At 31.4% G+C, this 17,383-nt stretch overlaps 1 protein-coding gene and 1 non-coding gene across 2 annotated transcripts in view; both read right to left on the bottom strand.

Annotated features, from left to right (window-relative positions):
- Positions 1-17,383, bottom strand: part of LOC114340452 (CD166 antigen homolog) — an 827,535-nt gene that overhangs the window by 199,980 nt on the left and 610,172 nt on the right. The window lies entirely within an intron of this gene.
- On the bottom strand, positions 3,619-3,753 carry LOC114333397 (U4 spliceosomal RNA). The gene has a single exon (XR_003652947.1). It is a non-coding gene; the product is annotated as a U4 spliceosomal RNA (small nuclear RNA).

Raw genomic sequence — 17,383 nt, 5'->3', positions numbered from 1 at the left:
CAACCGTATTTTTTTATTAATTTTATATTTTATGTATATTTTCTATGGATATTGATCAGTATATGGGATAGTTTTGGACTCCTAAAACTCCAAGTACAACGGAAACACTTGTGCAGATCTCGCAACACGAATAATATAGAATGCACTCAAATAACTGGAAGACTAATGGAAAAAATCTCAGCTGTATAGTTCAAGAAAAGAAAAGAAGGTGCAGTCGAAAAAAAAACAAAGTAGGTAATTCATACTGAAATATAATAGTCAAACGAAGAGAAAAAACCGTAGGCGTTTCGATACCGGTGCAACTCCACTACGTGCCACCTTCCCGATGGAACAAAAGAGTAATGTGTATTATAAAATAGGACATTCTGTATAACATATGTTTAAAACTCAATCAAAGTCATTACTCGATGTAGTATCTGTTCTTGGATTCAATAACCGCGAGTAACATTGGATTGTCATGTTTGTTATTATTTAAAGGTGTATATAAACATTAACTCGGATTATGATTATTGTTGTATTTAGCAAGTAGCCACGGTTATGATAGGTCGCGGCTTTATTATAAATAACTTATGATTGAATCACCGAGAGTTCGATTTAAATATAATGTTATCGAATAAACTGAGTTTTCATTAATTGGGACCAGAAGGCATTAACATCACACATATTTATAACTAGCTTCTGAGAGTGTACGTAAGAAGAGAAAGGATAATCATGAAAATACTTTCCAGTCGGTGTACTGAACTAGGAAGTAACTCAAACGGCAGTTGTGCAATGGAATGAGTTAACACCCTACCATGGGAAAGGTACTTTGGACTGAGAAGATATTTTGCCGGAACTGTAACCGCAGTGAACGGTAGCTGCCACCTCCGACCAGGAGCTGGCGGATGGGTAGCTGTGTGTCGATGTTTGATTGTGATTACACTGCTATAGCTAAATAATTGGTTGACAATAATTACAATATTCTAAACAGATAACTAATCCATGATGAGAATAAAGATCCACGATATTTGAAACAAAAGTAATCCATCCTGATAGTACTTTCACAATATTAATGGATAAAATGATTTGTAATTCTAGGTTGGAAATTTGTCAACGAAATATAAATAGTTTATGTCGTTGGTATATTCGGACATTGTATAGTAAAATTGTGTTCTATATTTATTTATTTTTTGCTTAAAATATTTTAAATACTTATTAATATTCTGGCAAATAATTATTGGGATGTAGAATAACATTATGTTGTTTTATATGCCATTGGATTGAAAACTTAGTCTTTTGCTAGCAGTTGCCGCTAGAGTATCTATGCCATTTCGTTCGTTGCAATCCGTGACTGCACGTCGGGGTTTGTTTTTGGTTGGATCAGAGATAGCAGCATATGTGCCTCCTGATGAGAGACTAATAAGTTTCGAAACCGGTAGAGGGACTTGCTGCACTCTCTGATTGGACTAGAATATGATGCGGCTCTATTTTCGTTTTGCAACGAAATTAAAAATGGTTATTCATTTTTGATTTACGTGTTTACTCTGATTGGAGTACGAAGGGGCATTTTTCGCTTGGCATTTTACCGCGCTGAGCAGATGGGACGTGAATTATAAATTGTAAAATTCCTTCATCTTCCTTAGTCTTAGTATCCGTTATGGCTTGCAAATTGTAGAAGCCTCGGAGGTGTAACCAGAGAAGGTTCCCATTGTTTTCAGTCTGATGGGATGTAGAATCATTATGTTGTTTTATATGCCATTGGATTGAAAACTTAGTCTTTTTCCAATTATATAAATATTAATCTATATCAGTTATTAATCAGTTAATTTTAAGACAATTTAACCCAATTCACCTAGTCCGAAAATGCTTCCTGAGGGAGATAGAGCTCTTTGAAGATGGCGTCTTGGAATTAGTTTTTCTTAAATATCCCCAGAACACTGCTATTTAGAAAAACGAAAACTACTACACTTATTTATCTTCCAGAGATAAATCGATTCCATCAATTACGAATTTCTAGTACCAGTCATAGGCGCGCGTTTCGGGTAGGGTAACTGGTATTTTATAGCATAACTTTTTTGTATTTACCTTCTAAGCATTTTTGACACTGGATTACTAAATTGTGAGATATTCTAGTACCAAAAAGTACTCTTACTTTAAGGCGGTAGGATGCACTGTTTTCTAGAAAATCGATTTGAAAATTTTTCGTTTATTGAATTTGAAAAAAAAATTGATTTTTTTTAAAGGTGGTGTATTTTACCGCCTTAAAGCAAGAGTAACTTTTAGTACTAGAATACCTCATAATTTAATCATTAAGTGTCAAAATGCTTAAAAATTAAAAACAAAAAAGTTATGCGATAAAATAACCGGTTACCTACCCAAAATGGACGCATATGACTGGTACTAGAATTTCGCATCTAGGGAAATCGATTTATCTCTGGAAGATAAATAAACGTACCAGTTTTCATTGTTTTAAATAGTTTTTTTAAAATTTTTTTTTTAAATTCAACAAACGAAAAATTTTTAAATCGATTTTTCTAGAAAACGGTGCATCATACCGACTTAAAACAAGAGTACATTTTAGTGCAATCGTTGCCCTACCCAGAACGGGCACCTATACCGGTACTAGAAATTCGTAATAGATGTAATTGATTTATCTCTGAAAGATAAATAAGTGTACCAGTTTTGGTTTTTCTAAATAGAAGCGTTCTGGAGATATTTAAGAAAAACTAATTCCAAGACGCCATCTTCAAAGAGCTTTATCTCCCTTAGGAAGCATTTTCGGACTAGGTGAATTGGGTTAAATTGTCTTAAAATTATCTGAGGAATCTGCGGTCTTCTTTTGACAGGAGAATTTTTGGACACCCTGTATAGATAAACATAAATTATAAATATTCAGATATAACTAACAACTCAGATATAATATACCTACAACAATAATTCAGAAACAATAATATAGCAACTGTCAGATTTAACTATGTAAAATGTCATGCAGCGATTCGCGACATTCTTAAAATCCTATATGACGTCAAAATTAATGACGCGCTGAAAAAAGAGTTTCGGATAAACTGTAATTTTGAAATAAATAGTAAAATACATTTAAATATTGACAACCTGGATGATAGTCACCAAACTGTCGACAAATTAAATGTCAATACTTCCCGCGGTGATAATTCTTCTTCCAACATCGGAAAGAGGAGCCGAGAGACCGACAAAAACTGAGATTGGAATCGCTATCCCCTAACTTGGATATTTATTAAGGATTATTTATGGCTAAGGGGAATGTTTCAAATAGAGAGAGCAATCGGCCGAATGCATCCGAAGGAAATGGGAGACAATGGAGCTGCAAACGTTTGCTTTAGATGTCTTTAAAAAAAATATTTACGAATCAAATTGTTTGTTTTTTATGTAAAATATATCTACTATTAGGACTGTTTATATTTCGTTCCCAGTATACGGATCCATTTTCAGTATACGAGGGTTGCGCTATACAAAGTGAGTTTTATACGTATATATGGAACGTCTCAATGATCTCGAAATGGCTTGCACGATTTTTTAACAATTTTTTGTTATTGTTTTAAAGTCCTTAAGAAATAGTGATTATTTTTCATGTACATAATGTTCCCTATAACTAAATGCAATAATTTTGAAATTATTTCTACATTTATTTAGACAATTTTTTTAATTATAAAGATCAATATTATTTGCCCAACTACATAGCAATAATCGCACCTCGGATACACCTCATTGGTTACGATATCGCCACTGCGCAAAGTTACCTCGACACCGTAAGGTACAAGAGGACGGCTTAAGTAAGTAAGTAAGTAAGTAAGTAAGTAAGTAAGTAAGTAAGTAAGTAAGTATTTGCCCAGGCAAATATTATTTTAGGTTTCTTGGATCATTCGGAACAAAAAAGGTATTTCTTAATTTCTCTCTAAAGTTGCTCGTTTTCGAGTTAGAAACAATTTAAAACTAAACAAAAAACGAAAAATGACGATTTTCAAGGCTCAAAAATAGGTACAAGTGTAAAAAGTATTGACTTTAAAATGACGAAGTGCCTAAATTCAAGTTAAAACCTCATTCTATCAGAAAAGTATTTTCAACTTATTTCATCTTAGAAGATATCGCCGGCGTCGGTCCTTTCATAAGCGCTTCAGTAACAACTAAAAAAATATTTTGGAAGAAAACATGCCAAACAGTCTTACTGCGAACTGATAGAAGGTTTAAACTTGAATTTAGGCATTTCAAAATAATATTTTTTATTTGTGTTTTTAAGCCTTGAAAATCGTAATTTTTCGTTTTTTTGCACAGTTTTAAACTATTTATAACTCGAAAACGATCAACTTCATATTACAAAAGACCTTTTTTGTTCTGAATATTTTAAGAAACCTAAAATAATAAAATATATGTATGTCTGCAACAAAAATTGAGTTGTATAGTCTGTTTAAAAAAATGACCGGTTATGCACCAGTTACGCTCGGGTAAAAAAATGTTTTTTATAATTTCTTTACAAAAAGGTATTTAAATAAATGTAGCAATAACTATGGCATTTAGGTACAGTCGGAAAAATAAAAGATTACCCATGAACAATCACATCAACCACTTATTTTGTATTTGCTGTCTTTTTCTATTGGGACCGTGCAAGTTCGGAAAAGCGACACCTGGTTTCATAGCTCGGCAACAATTTTCGCACTTTTAGTTATATTGGCCAATCATATTGGTCCTGGTTACTGGAAAATTGTCAGGGCCATAGCCCAAAAAAATTATAAGAAGAAAAAGTAATATTAAGTTTATGTTATTAAAAGGTAAACAATTGTATGTAGTAAATAAAATTAATTATTAAAATGCACTACTACAAGCAAAATACAATAATTAATTAAATTTACTTTTACATAATAATTGCATATCATATCAATATTGTGAAGCAACATATATTTTTTCTTCTTCATTGACAGTAGATATGAAATATACGTCAATTTGACAATTTCAATTGACAAAGAATTATTTAAGAAATTTGGAAAATTTCTCCGCTATTCGCGCACGATCGTTTCTCGTATCCCCTCCAAAAGACAGCAAATACAAAATAAGTGATTGCTGTCATCGTTCATGACATGAAAAATAATCATATTTCTTAATATGATTATAATATGAAAACCCCAAAAATATAAAAAATACTAGATACTTTGTAAAAAATATATTCTAAAATCCCTAAATAGGAGGTTACATCACATACCAGAACGTTTTCGGATTAATAAAGCCATCATAAGTGTTAAAACCTTAAAATAAATTTAACCTATTTAATTAGGAAAATAATTGATGGATTCGACCGTTACCTGATGGAAGTTCATTTTATCTAACAATAAAACACTGAAAACATTTGTTTTCTATACTTCCACAAAATTTATTACAACTATGTGACTACAGCTGTTTCGGTAGAATGCAATTCTCAAGTGATTTAGATTACTATAGGTTTGCCTTTTTAAAGTCTTTAGCTGAAGAGGTTGAGGAGTGGGGAGCTGTTTGTCTCGAGTTGGTCATACAGAATTATATTTGTATTTTTCAATTTATTAATTTTCATAGATTCTAATAAAGATAGCTTAAGGCCTTTATTTTGAATATGCAGAATTTGAAACTCTTCATTAAAAGAATGATTATGATCTAGAAGGTGAAGTGCGTATGTAGAAGTGTCTGTTTTTCTATTTTTGAAAGCTCTTTTGTGTTCCGCTATCTGTTTGTCAAAGGTTTTGCCAGTTTGACCGATGTAAGTTTTCGGACAGTCACCACAAGTTAGTTTGTAAACACCACTCTGTAGTTGTTTTCTCTTTCGGCTCTTACTGTGCTTAATATATCTGCTTAAGTTGTTGTTAGTTCTGAAAGCTGGTATTATTCCTTTCTTTTTTATGTATCCGGCTATTTTTGTTGTTATCTTGTCAGTATATGTGATAGAGCAGAAGATACTGGGTCCTTTCTGTGGTGGTGGATAGACTCCATAAGAAAGCCCTGAAATTATTCTATCCACCACCACAGACACAACCCAGTACCTTCTGCTCTATTACATATACTGGCAAGATAACAACAAAAATAGCCAGATACATAAAAAAGAAAGGAATAACACCAGCTTTCAGAACTAACAACAACTTAAGCAGATATATTAAGAACAGTAAGAGCCGAAAGAGAAAACAACTACAGAGTGGTGTTTACAAACTAACTTGTGGTGACTGTCCTAAAACTTACATCGGTCAAACTGGCAGAACCTTTGACAAACGGATAGCAGAAACACAAAAGGGCTTTCAACAATAGAAAAACAGACACTTCTACATACTCACTTCACCTTCTAGATCATAATAATTCTTTTAATGAACAGTTTCAAATTCTGCATATTCAAAATAAAGGCCTTAAGCTATCTTTATTAGAATCTATGAAAATTAATAAATTGAAAAATACAAATATAATTCTGAATGACCAACTCGAGACAAACAGCTCGCCACTCCTCAACCTCTTCAGTTAAAGACTTTAAAAGGGCAAACCCATGGTAATCTAAATCACTTGAGAAAGGCACTCTGCCGAGACAGGTGTAGTCACATAGTTGTAATAAATTTTGTGGAAGTTATAGAAAACAAACGTTTTCAGTGTTTTATTGTTAAATAATTAGGACAAGTTATTTAAAATGTTGACTGAGTTTAAAAAATTGCAAGAGGTCATATTTACAATAGCGTGCATGCCTGAGCCACCAAAATGTTTTGGTTAAAAATCCTTTAATCGGTTAATTTTTTTTACCACTATGTTATTTATATGTTATATACATTAAGGAAGGGGATCAATCCAGCTGTAAGCTTTAACAACACTCCACTGCCAATAAAAAGTGACGTCAAATACTTGGGGATTTACCTAGACAGTCGCCTAACATAGCATAAGAATATTTGGAACAAACGACTGCAACTAGGACTCGTGTATAGAAAGATTTACTGGTTCATGAATCAAAAATCACGCCTAAGTCTATGCAATAAACAGCTTATCTACAAATGTATACTAAAACTAATTTGGATATACGGCATCCAAACCTGGGGAACTGCCACTGAAACAAACCTACACAAGATTCAGCGCCTCACAATCAAAAGTTCCAAGGCAACTCTGCAAAGCTCCCTCGTACATTTCCAACAATACTATACGTAGGGATCTCCAAATCCAAACCGTCAAAGAAGAAATTATTTTTCTGTGCTCCAAGTACCACAACAGACTACAGGTTCATTGAAACATATTGATTACCAAGCTCCTGATGACACCCCAACAGAACAGAAGACTAACAAGAGCAGACACTCTTGACCTCAACACTAGAAACTAATTAATTATTTTAATATTATTATTGTATTCTTCAAATTAATTCAATTAATTATTAATAACTAAATTAATTTAATTATTATTGTACTCTTTTAGGTATTTACCATTGAGTGAATAGTGACTGTATCACTTTCTTAACACTAAGGCCGTCCGCACATGAGGCGACGCTCGAACTACTCGACTCGATTCCAGTCGCGTAGGTCTCACCCGGCCAGTCAAGTTCCTTCGTTGTGGCATTGAGCTCCGTACACGGAGCGTTTAGGATTGCAAATCTCCTCGTCTTGTACGACTCTCGTCGCTTGCGATCCGTAGTGCACGAGAAAGTTTGAGTGAGACGCACGTTTCCAGTCATATAGGTAGTTTATTTTATTTGTTTCCTTCGTTTCTTGTTGTTTTTTGCGCTGAATGAAATTTTACTTTTATTTAAAGATCGGTGCATGGTATGTTCGTTGATTGTAGTATTACTTAGTAACTTTGTGGAAATATTTTTGTAATATAAAATTCTGAAAACATTGAACTTCTGTTTCTAGGTGTTTAATATAAAATTCGTTGGGGAAATAGAAAAATGTCCTTAGTATAATGCTCATTGTATTCAAATTATACTAAAAATGTAACAATACCGTACTTTTCATAGATCGAAATAGTCGTTTTGGTTGATTTTATATAAAAAATGCGTTCTTCCTAGTTGGAAGATGTGAGCAAACTGAAACGACTAGCGACTAGTGTGCGGAGAACAAACGCTTGTGCCGCAGGGTTCGTACAAAACGAGCAAGACGCGCGAACTTCGAGACGTGTCTTCGATCTACCCATGTGCGGACGGCCTTACATGTATTGTTTATTGTTTGATTTAAAATAGATCGACATAAAATTGATGTCAACAATAGCTATTTGTATAACAAGGGAGGAAAGTGCTACTTTTCCTCCCGAGAATGAAGTTTAATGAAGTAATTATTCAAGGGAGGAAAAGGCACTTTACTCCCATGTTATACATATGATTTTTCCACCTTCCTCAAATAACAAGTAATTTTTTCAGTTTCAAATAGTTTATTTATATAACTAACAAAATTTATTAGAAAACTAAAACTAACAAATAGGTACATTATAACAGTCAACTGTCAAATATAAGTCAAATTATTAATGTAAACATTGTTAAATCAAAATAAAATTTTTAATGCTTTTACCTTTCTGCAAAATACAGGCTGTTTTATAAATAAACGTTAAAATGTATAGATACTTACCTAATAGATAGTAGAATATTGTATAGGGCGTCAATAATTTATTTCATCAATGACATACCATGACGTCACTTTTACTTTTACTCCCTAGGGAGTAAAAGTACTTTTTTCTATGGATCCTATACAATGTGCAACTTCTGTCACTACTTACATACATTCAAAACGAACAATTCTTCACACAGTGAGAAAAGTCGGCCATTGCAGTGAGAAATATTTTTTCTCACGGTTTCACCGCCGGTTTATATACATATGATCGCCATTTCCATGGTAACATGCACAATACAAACACAATTATTGTTGTCAAACAAAATGTGTTCCAAATTGTCAAAACTTATCAAAAATTACCTTCTAAGACTGTTCAACTGAATTATAATTTTAAATAAATAAAGTATATAAATATTAAGAATATTAAATACCTATGTCTATATATTTATTTTATTTCAATTTAGGCATATAATATACCTAAAAGCACCTAAATTATTTAATTTTGAAGTTTGAACTCTAGACAAAAACGCATCCATAGAAAAAGTACAGTGTACAACACGATAGAAAATGACATATTTCTCTCTCCCTTGATTTGCGCAACAAACTTCTGCGCTCGTGAGAAATATGTATTTTTCTCTCTTGTTGTACAATATACTATTACTCCATAGGGAGGAAAAGTACGACTTTTCTCCCTACAATCAGGTCAGGAAAAGTATACTTTCGGTAGCCTGGAATCCTGCGAGTCTCGTAAAATCACTTTCGGATCGTGTTACGTACAATATTTTTTCTGCAGCCGTTTTGTATGTTAAAAAGAATATACGGATAAACTTTACTTATAAACTTTTATTAAACACTTTAAAGTTACTCTCGTGAATTCAACGTTAGAAAAATCTACTTATGAACATTAATAACACAACTATAACAACTATTTACATTGATATTGTTAGGAATATTAACAGAAGTGGCAGTATTGAAATTAGTGTTAGACGTGTCAGTACTTTTATTATTTTTTGAGATATTAATTTGGTTAACACACGAATCAATGACAAGCGTTGTCATAATAAAATACAAAGTTTATGTTATTATCAAAGCCGTTACTTAGCTACCCCAACTCGTCCCGAAAGTAAAAAAAGCGTCCCGAAAGTGAAAAAATTAGTCCCGAAATTAGTTACTTTCGGTACGAGTTGTGTAAAATGGTACTTTCGATTTAATAAATCGAACCGAAAGTTTTATTTTATGAAACATGTTATTTATGAAACAGTTCGTGAAGTATGCTTTTTGCGAACGCACGCGATTTTTAGAGCACGAGCGACAACGGAGCGAGTGCTATAAGTCGCGTAAGTTCGCAAAAAGTACTTCACGCACAGTTTCATACAATATTTTATCTACGATAAACAAATAAAAAAACTGTAACTGTTCGTCACTGGAATTCATTTCTATTCTACAATTTTTAGAACTTCGACATTTAAAAATCCTAACTACTTTCAAACCACAAAACTGTCAAAAATTTTGTTGTAAGTCATTGCTCAAATTGTCATCACCATGACAACGTGAAAGTTAAGGATATTTGATTATATGAAAGTGTGCTATAAAACCCATTGAAAGTGTGCGAAAAAGTAAATCCCATTTAAAATACATTGTTACTTCACGCACACTTTAAACCCTTCACGCACTGCTATCTATAATGACAGTTTTCACAAACTAAAAACTTATACATAATATGACAGAGTAGATAAAATAATTTTATGTATCCTTCTGTCTCCCTATCTCTCTGTCATTAATTTGACTATATTACCTCTCGTACTATAAAAAGTCGTGATGTTTGCCTTTTAAATTATCCTGTATTTTCTCTTTCAAGCTCTATTTTTCAAACGAATAACTAGGCGAATACATATTTAGATCAGCTGTGGTAATTACCGCTTCTTATTATAGGATGCCAATCAAACAAATGGTCTCAATTTTAATCAACTCTCCAAAGATTGTGCTCATTAATAATAAACCAATGGCTGCAGAGAATACATGACGGGCACTTCAAATTACAAGCATGAGGCAAAATAAAAATACAAGAGTAATTTTTCTTTCAATGGTCTCGTTAATATTCATACCCCTTCCGCGCTGCCACTATCGACCCTTTCATCTGGTTCCGATGCCGTTAATCAACTCCTTTCTAGGGGCAACTGATGCAAATTTGTGATTGAACTCAACATTGGATTTATTACTGCGTTGCGTTGTTCCCCGGATAAAATACTCTGCTAATGAAGATATTAATCGTTTTAACAACTACAATGACTTAAAGTCCGCAACAATTATTGGGATGATTTGTTTATTATAAAAAAAAATTAAGTAACTTGAGATTCCAATTAATAATAAAAATATAGAAATATTGCTTTTTGTTCTTTTTTTAATTTACTTTATAGGGTAGAAACTACTTATGGAATAAAATTATTTCTGTCCTTGTGTCAAATATTTTAAAAACCGCTGGGCCTCGTTGATTTTTAATATAGGTAATTGTGAGACTTTTAATAAATTTAAATGTACAGGGTGATTCAGGTAAGCCTAGCATAGTCCATTAGCTTTATTTATAATGGAACACCTTATAAATTTTTGTAGTTTTAAAAGCTGCCTAACAATTTCATTTCTAAGAAACTCTATCGTGTTAGCTCTGTATGAATAATACAGGGTGAAATTTTGAAATTTTAAAGTATGGCAGCCACTTAGGGAATAAAATTGTTTGAGTTCTTGTTTTAAAAAATTCTAAAAAAAAACGCTGGCTTAAAAATAAAGATGATGGACTATACTAGACTTTCGTAAATCACCATGTACATTTAAATTAATTTCTAAAATGCGCACATTTCATTTTATTTGATGTGTCCCAGCGTTTTTTATAATTTTCTAAAAAAAGGACCAACACAATTTTATTCCATAATTGGTTTCCACACTTTATAATTTCAAAATGTTCACCGTATATTATTCCCAAGAGACCCCACAGGATCCTGTGATAAGGTTGTCAAATATATTTTAAAAATATAAACATATATAAGGTGTTTCTAAAAAATATGTATTATTACACAAGCCAAACCCGCTTTCTTTGGAAAAAATATTCCCATGAGATTTTTTTGCATAATCACATTCGTGAGACATCTCAGAATAAGGTTCAAGAAGTCGCCCACGCGAAAAGTGGTCCAAATGTTTTTTAAAAAATTTTTTAATCAAATTGCAAAAATCAATTTTATCGTCCCGGACAATTTTTTTTTACATTTCTTGGACCATTCTGAACAAAAAAGGTCTCTTATAATTTTTCTCTAAAGTTGATCGTTTTTGAGTTATAAGCAATTTAAAATTGAAAAAACGAAAAATTGCGATTTTCAACGCTTAATAACTCCATTAAAAGTTATTAATATGAAAGTCAGGAAGTGACTAAATCAAAGTTTAAAGCCCCCCCCCCCCACCTATAAGACACTGAAGAAATTTTTGTCACTATTTTATTACTAAGCTTGTTATTTTTAAGTAATAATAATGAACGCCATGCACGTATTAGGTGGCCGTCAATGGTAAGTGCGAAAGAGATGCCATTCCAGCAGTCCAATGGTAAATCTAAAGGTCGCGGCAGATTATCATGCACGAATCGTTTACTGCACATAGCGTTAATTTCCGAAAAATATTGATTTCAATGGTTTTAAATATAACCAATTCACACTGTCCGGAATGAATTGTATCAAAAACCTCTTTGTAAAATCAGGTTTTTCGGAGACTAAGCTACGTGCTGGACATGATTCGAGCATGATAATCTGCCGCGACCTTTACTCACACTCAGATTTACAGCCGCGTCACTACGATCTTACCGCTCATTGTTATTAGTTAAAAATAACAACTTAGTAATAAAATAATGACAAAAATTTCTTCAAAATCTTGTAGAAAGGGCTTTAAGCTTTTATTTAGTCACTTTCTAACTTTCATAATAATAACTTTTAACCGAGTTAATAAGCCTTGAAAATCGCCATTTTTCTGTTATTTCAATTTTAAATTGCTTATAACTCGAAAACGATCAACTTTAGAGAAAAATTAAAAAAATATAAGAGACCTTTTCTGTCCAGAATGGTCCAAAAAATCAAAAAAAAATTTTCCCGGCCAAAAACATTGATTTTTGCAATTTGTTTAAAAACATTGTTTCAAAAAATTTGGACCACTTTTCGCGTGGGCGACTTCTTGAACTTTATTCTGGGGTGTCTCACGAATGTGATTATACAAAAAAATCTTATGGGAATATTTTTTCGAACGAACCCGCCGTTTTCGCCTTGTCTATATGTACATTTTTAATCTAATGTTTAAAAAGCGCATATTTATATAAAATAGACGGGTCTAAGCGATTTTTTGAATTTCTTAAAACAAGGACAGAAATAAATTTATTTCATAAGTGGTTTCAACCCTATAATTGCCCTGGAATTAAACCCTTTTAATTCCTTAAATTGTAAAATATGCACTTATCTTTCTTGTATCGGGAACACGGAATTTTAAACAATTTCCTTGTTATAAAAATAAGTGTTGTTTATTTGCAGATGCATGGCTTTTGTTTTCGGAACCCAAGAAGTGTGTAAAATAAAAACTGGAAATAGAAATGGGAAAAATAGGGTAAAGTACCCATTCATCAAAAGACTGGATGCGTTTTCACTTGATAACGGATGAACGCTGATTTATCGGAGATATAGGAAACATTTCGATGCTAAATCCTAGAGTACCTACACCCGCCCAGAGATTCGCCAAATCATCGTTAGATTCGTATCTGAAAGGACGAATGATGAACACATGAATGAAAAATGAATGAATGACAAGTGAATAAAAAAGGCACGTGAACATAATATATTGTGTGAGTAATTTTTTTCTTCTTTTACGTAATATACAAGTTAAAATTAAGAATTAAAATTCTAAGGTAAATATAACATAACAAAATCAAGTTGAGAATAATTATGACTACAAGTTTTTTTTCTTTTTCTCGAGAGGAACATCTACTGCATTTCTTATTTGGTAACTCTTGCGGTCCATGGAATCTTGAGAATTCATCCACATCTGGAATGCTTGTATTATTTTCTCCACAGGTTTCGAAATGGTCCACGTCTCGACCCCGAATAAATAGAAAAGATTAAATAAATAGGGAACTAGGCGTTGCCGTCGTTTAAGTTCAGATCTTTGGTACATAGTAAATTCTTAATTTTTATAAACTAGCTTGTTCGATTTGGCATTTTATTTTCTGATAGTGATCCCATTATTTGTTCAATGTATATCTCAGATATGTGAACTTTGACACTTGTTTTGGTACGTGATTATTTGCCAACAGTATTGTGCGTTAGTTTTCGGCTTACTTATGACCATAATATATTTTTTCTACGACCGTTTAATAACAAGCTCATTATTCGCTATTTTTTCATAGATAATAGCACCTATTACGGTACCCGTGAGTAATAATTCATTACTCACGGGCTGAAGTTACTCACGGGTCATTACTCACTGGCTGAAGTTAGATTCAAGTGGCGCATGCCTCTTTTAATATTAATCGTATATAAACTACAAATAAAATTACATAAATTTGTTTATTTAATACAATAATTATTGTAATTTATACCAATAATTAACTTCGCAAATTTTTTAAAGGAATTTTAACTGTAACAATGTCAATATATTTTGTACGTTTATATCTTGCTTACTAAAAATTTTGACGTTTATCATTTAATTTAGTGACAGTGACATTAGCGCATTTTGTTTATATTAATTGGAATTTATAACTAATATTGTGTTTGTTTTTCAAGTTATATTGTGTTAAATTTGTTATAACATATCATGTATAGTTATATATTATTATATTATACATAGTTAAATGTAAATATACATTATAACTATATATTATGAAATACGTCCACCGACAACAATTATTTCCTATTTATTAGATTCACTGACAGTAAGTACAAATTTAAGCTTATATTTTTCGGAAACGAATAGAACTTATATTGACTATTTCTAGTTGTATTTTTACAATAAATGGGAATTTAGTAATAGTAAGCAACCAATTATTCAGCCACGTACTAGGGGTAAATAGCATTTAGGTATTTTTGTAAATTATAATAATTTAAATCTCGAGTAGTTGATAATTAAATTTTTTACTAAGTAAAATAAAAAAAGTCGTAGAAAAAGTATAGTATTCTACTCGCATGTAATGGCTATTACTCACTCTGATGAATTACGACACTCGCCTACGGCTCGTGTCGCAAACTTCATCATCGTGAGTAATAGCCATCATTACATGCTCGTTGAATAATATACTAATTTCTATGTCATATATATATATATATATATATATATATATATATATATATATATATATATATATATATATACCGGGTGGTGAATCGGAAAACGGGCCATAGGAAACTTAATGTAAAATTCTAAACTGTTGAATTCCTGCTTCCCTAAGTATTTTACATCAAAAGTCATGGGAAACTATTTGTAGGGAACTGAAATCTGTATCGAAAACACGTGTTAAAATTGTTCTAGGAACTAAATGTACTCCAAAATTTTGCAAAAATATAATACATTTTTCAGGCCACCCCTAAAAGTCAGGCCACACGTAGTGCATGAATGTTTATGATGTGTTGCGTTTGATGATATTGATGTACGATGTGTGACAATTTGAATTGTCAATATTTTTATTTTATGATTAAATATTTATAAACAATAAATTTTATTAAAAATACTACTACTACACTAGTAAACAATAAATATTACTTTGTAAACAGTAAATTGTATTGTTTAGATAATTACATTTTTTAGATAATAAATTCTATTGTTTATAAAGTAAAGTTAATGAAATGTACCTACTCAGTTGACGAAAAATCGCAATGTTTAATTCAGGCAATAGTGCGAGCACTGCCAGATTTTATTTAACATAATGATACACTCCAATTCAATTCCAGGTTAAACAACAATTCAAAGAATTTCAATATAATTTTACTGTGATCCTTATTCCTAAATTGTAACTTATTTATTTATTTATTTATTTATTTATTTATAGTACTATACAAATGACCTGGCCTCTTGTGACTAATCCAGGTCGTTTCCTGATGGGATTACAGTAGTTTATCTTTACATTATTATTATTTTAAGAATTTTCTATATTTAACTAATTAACAATAGCCCTAATCTACTACTAATTATGAAAACTACAAATTGTAAACAATTCTAATAAATAATTCTAATGAACAAATAATAACAAATAAACAAAAACCAATAAACAAAATATAAATTATTAATTTTTTTTTTTTGAACATATAATTTTTATAAAAGTGCTCCCATTTCTCATTCTCAGATGAGAAATGCCAGCATTCTTCATCTAAAAATAGTCACGAATAATTTTAAGTGCAGGTCTAATCGACTTTATGATATTCTTAATGGTATTTCGGTGAGCCTCAGACCATTGAGTTTTAAAATTTCAGACTTTTAGTTTATTTTTTTTTGTTTGATTAATAATTTTTTTTATTTTTGATTTATTTTATTTTATATTTGATATTAATTTTTAATTTTTTATTATATAAATATTTATTTAATTATTCCAATATTTTATTTTATATTTTTATAGGTAATTTTAATTTTTTTTTTTTGTATAATTTCTTATTTAAATTCAAAGAGGTTGGATATTATTTACTTGATTTCTTCTTCGTCTAATATTATATAATTCTAATTGTTTCTTTGATATTATGTCCGCTAAATTGTTTAATGTATTAAATAATTCTTCATTTTTGTATTATATTTTCTATATTTATGCCAAGAAGGTCTCTTCTCATTCTTTGTAGTTCTTGTGTATTTGTTTGTCTTTCGCAAATAAATACTATGTGTTCTGGTGTGCCTATTTCTCCACATTCACAATATTCATTGTCTTTTAAGTTAAATCTATGTAGGTATGTAGGGTACGGACCGTGCCCTGTAAGAAAATGTATTAATCCTTTTTTTGGGTTAAAATAATTTGGTATATTATTTAAATTTGGAATGAAATTATAGAGACGTCTTGCTTTAGGTGAATTATTCCATTCGTTTTGCCATTTTCTATTTAATATTTCTTCTAATTTTCTTTTTGTTCTGATTTCTATTCCCATTAATTGCATTATTTTTTCATAATTTTCTTTTCTTTGCCAATATCTACATGCACGTTTTTGTGCTTCCAAGTGCATGGGCATTACACCAGTCAAGACTGTTAAAGCTGATGTTGCTGTAGTACTGAAGGCTCCTGTCATTCTAACAAGGAAACCTCTTTGTGCTTTATTCAGTTTTTCAATATTTGTATTATTTGTTAGTCTGTGTGCCCATACACTTGCACCGTACCCTACAATTGAGGCAAGTATCGTACTCAGGTATACGCGCATATGCTGGAACGGAATTCTATATTCCCTTTGTGCTAGTAGTGTAGGAAACAGAGGTTGAACCTTGCAAAATGGACACAAGTCCGGTTTTATTTTTTTTCTGGCATATCAAGGGGTGCATATTTTAAGACTAACTTTTTCTGAAAAAATTTCGCCCCGGAACCTCCCTTTTCACCCCTTTAAAGGGGGTAATTTGTGGTTTTTGCAGAACGTAGCCCTTCCTGTACCTTTTACAAAAAATTTCTTTTATAGAAATATGAAGAGGACTATATTTTCTACGATATATTTCCGACAGCATCTCTCTATCATCCACCGTTTAGCAAGGGTGGCGCCCCAAAGTTGACAAGTTTTTAAAAAAGATGTTTTTAAAAAATATTTTTTTTTTCCTAACTGTAACGGAAATTAAAAAGAAATTCTGCGGAAATTATTCACAAATAGATGATTGAT

The sequence above is a fragment of the Diabrotica virgifera genome, chromosome 1 (assembly GCF_917563875.1).
Source record: "Diabrotica virgifera virgifera chromosome 1, PGI_DIABVI_V3a".
Classification (NCBI taxonomy): domain Eukaryota; kingdom Metazoa; phylum Arthropoda; class Insecta; order Coleoptera; family Chrysomelidae; genus Diabrotica; species Diabrotica virgifera.
The sequence above is the reverse complement of the archived record's forward strand: the minus strand, read 5'-3'. Positions and strand labels throughout refer to the sequence as shown.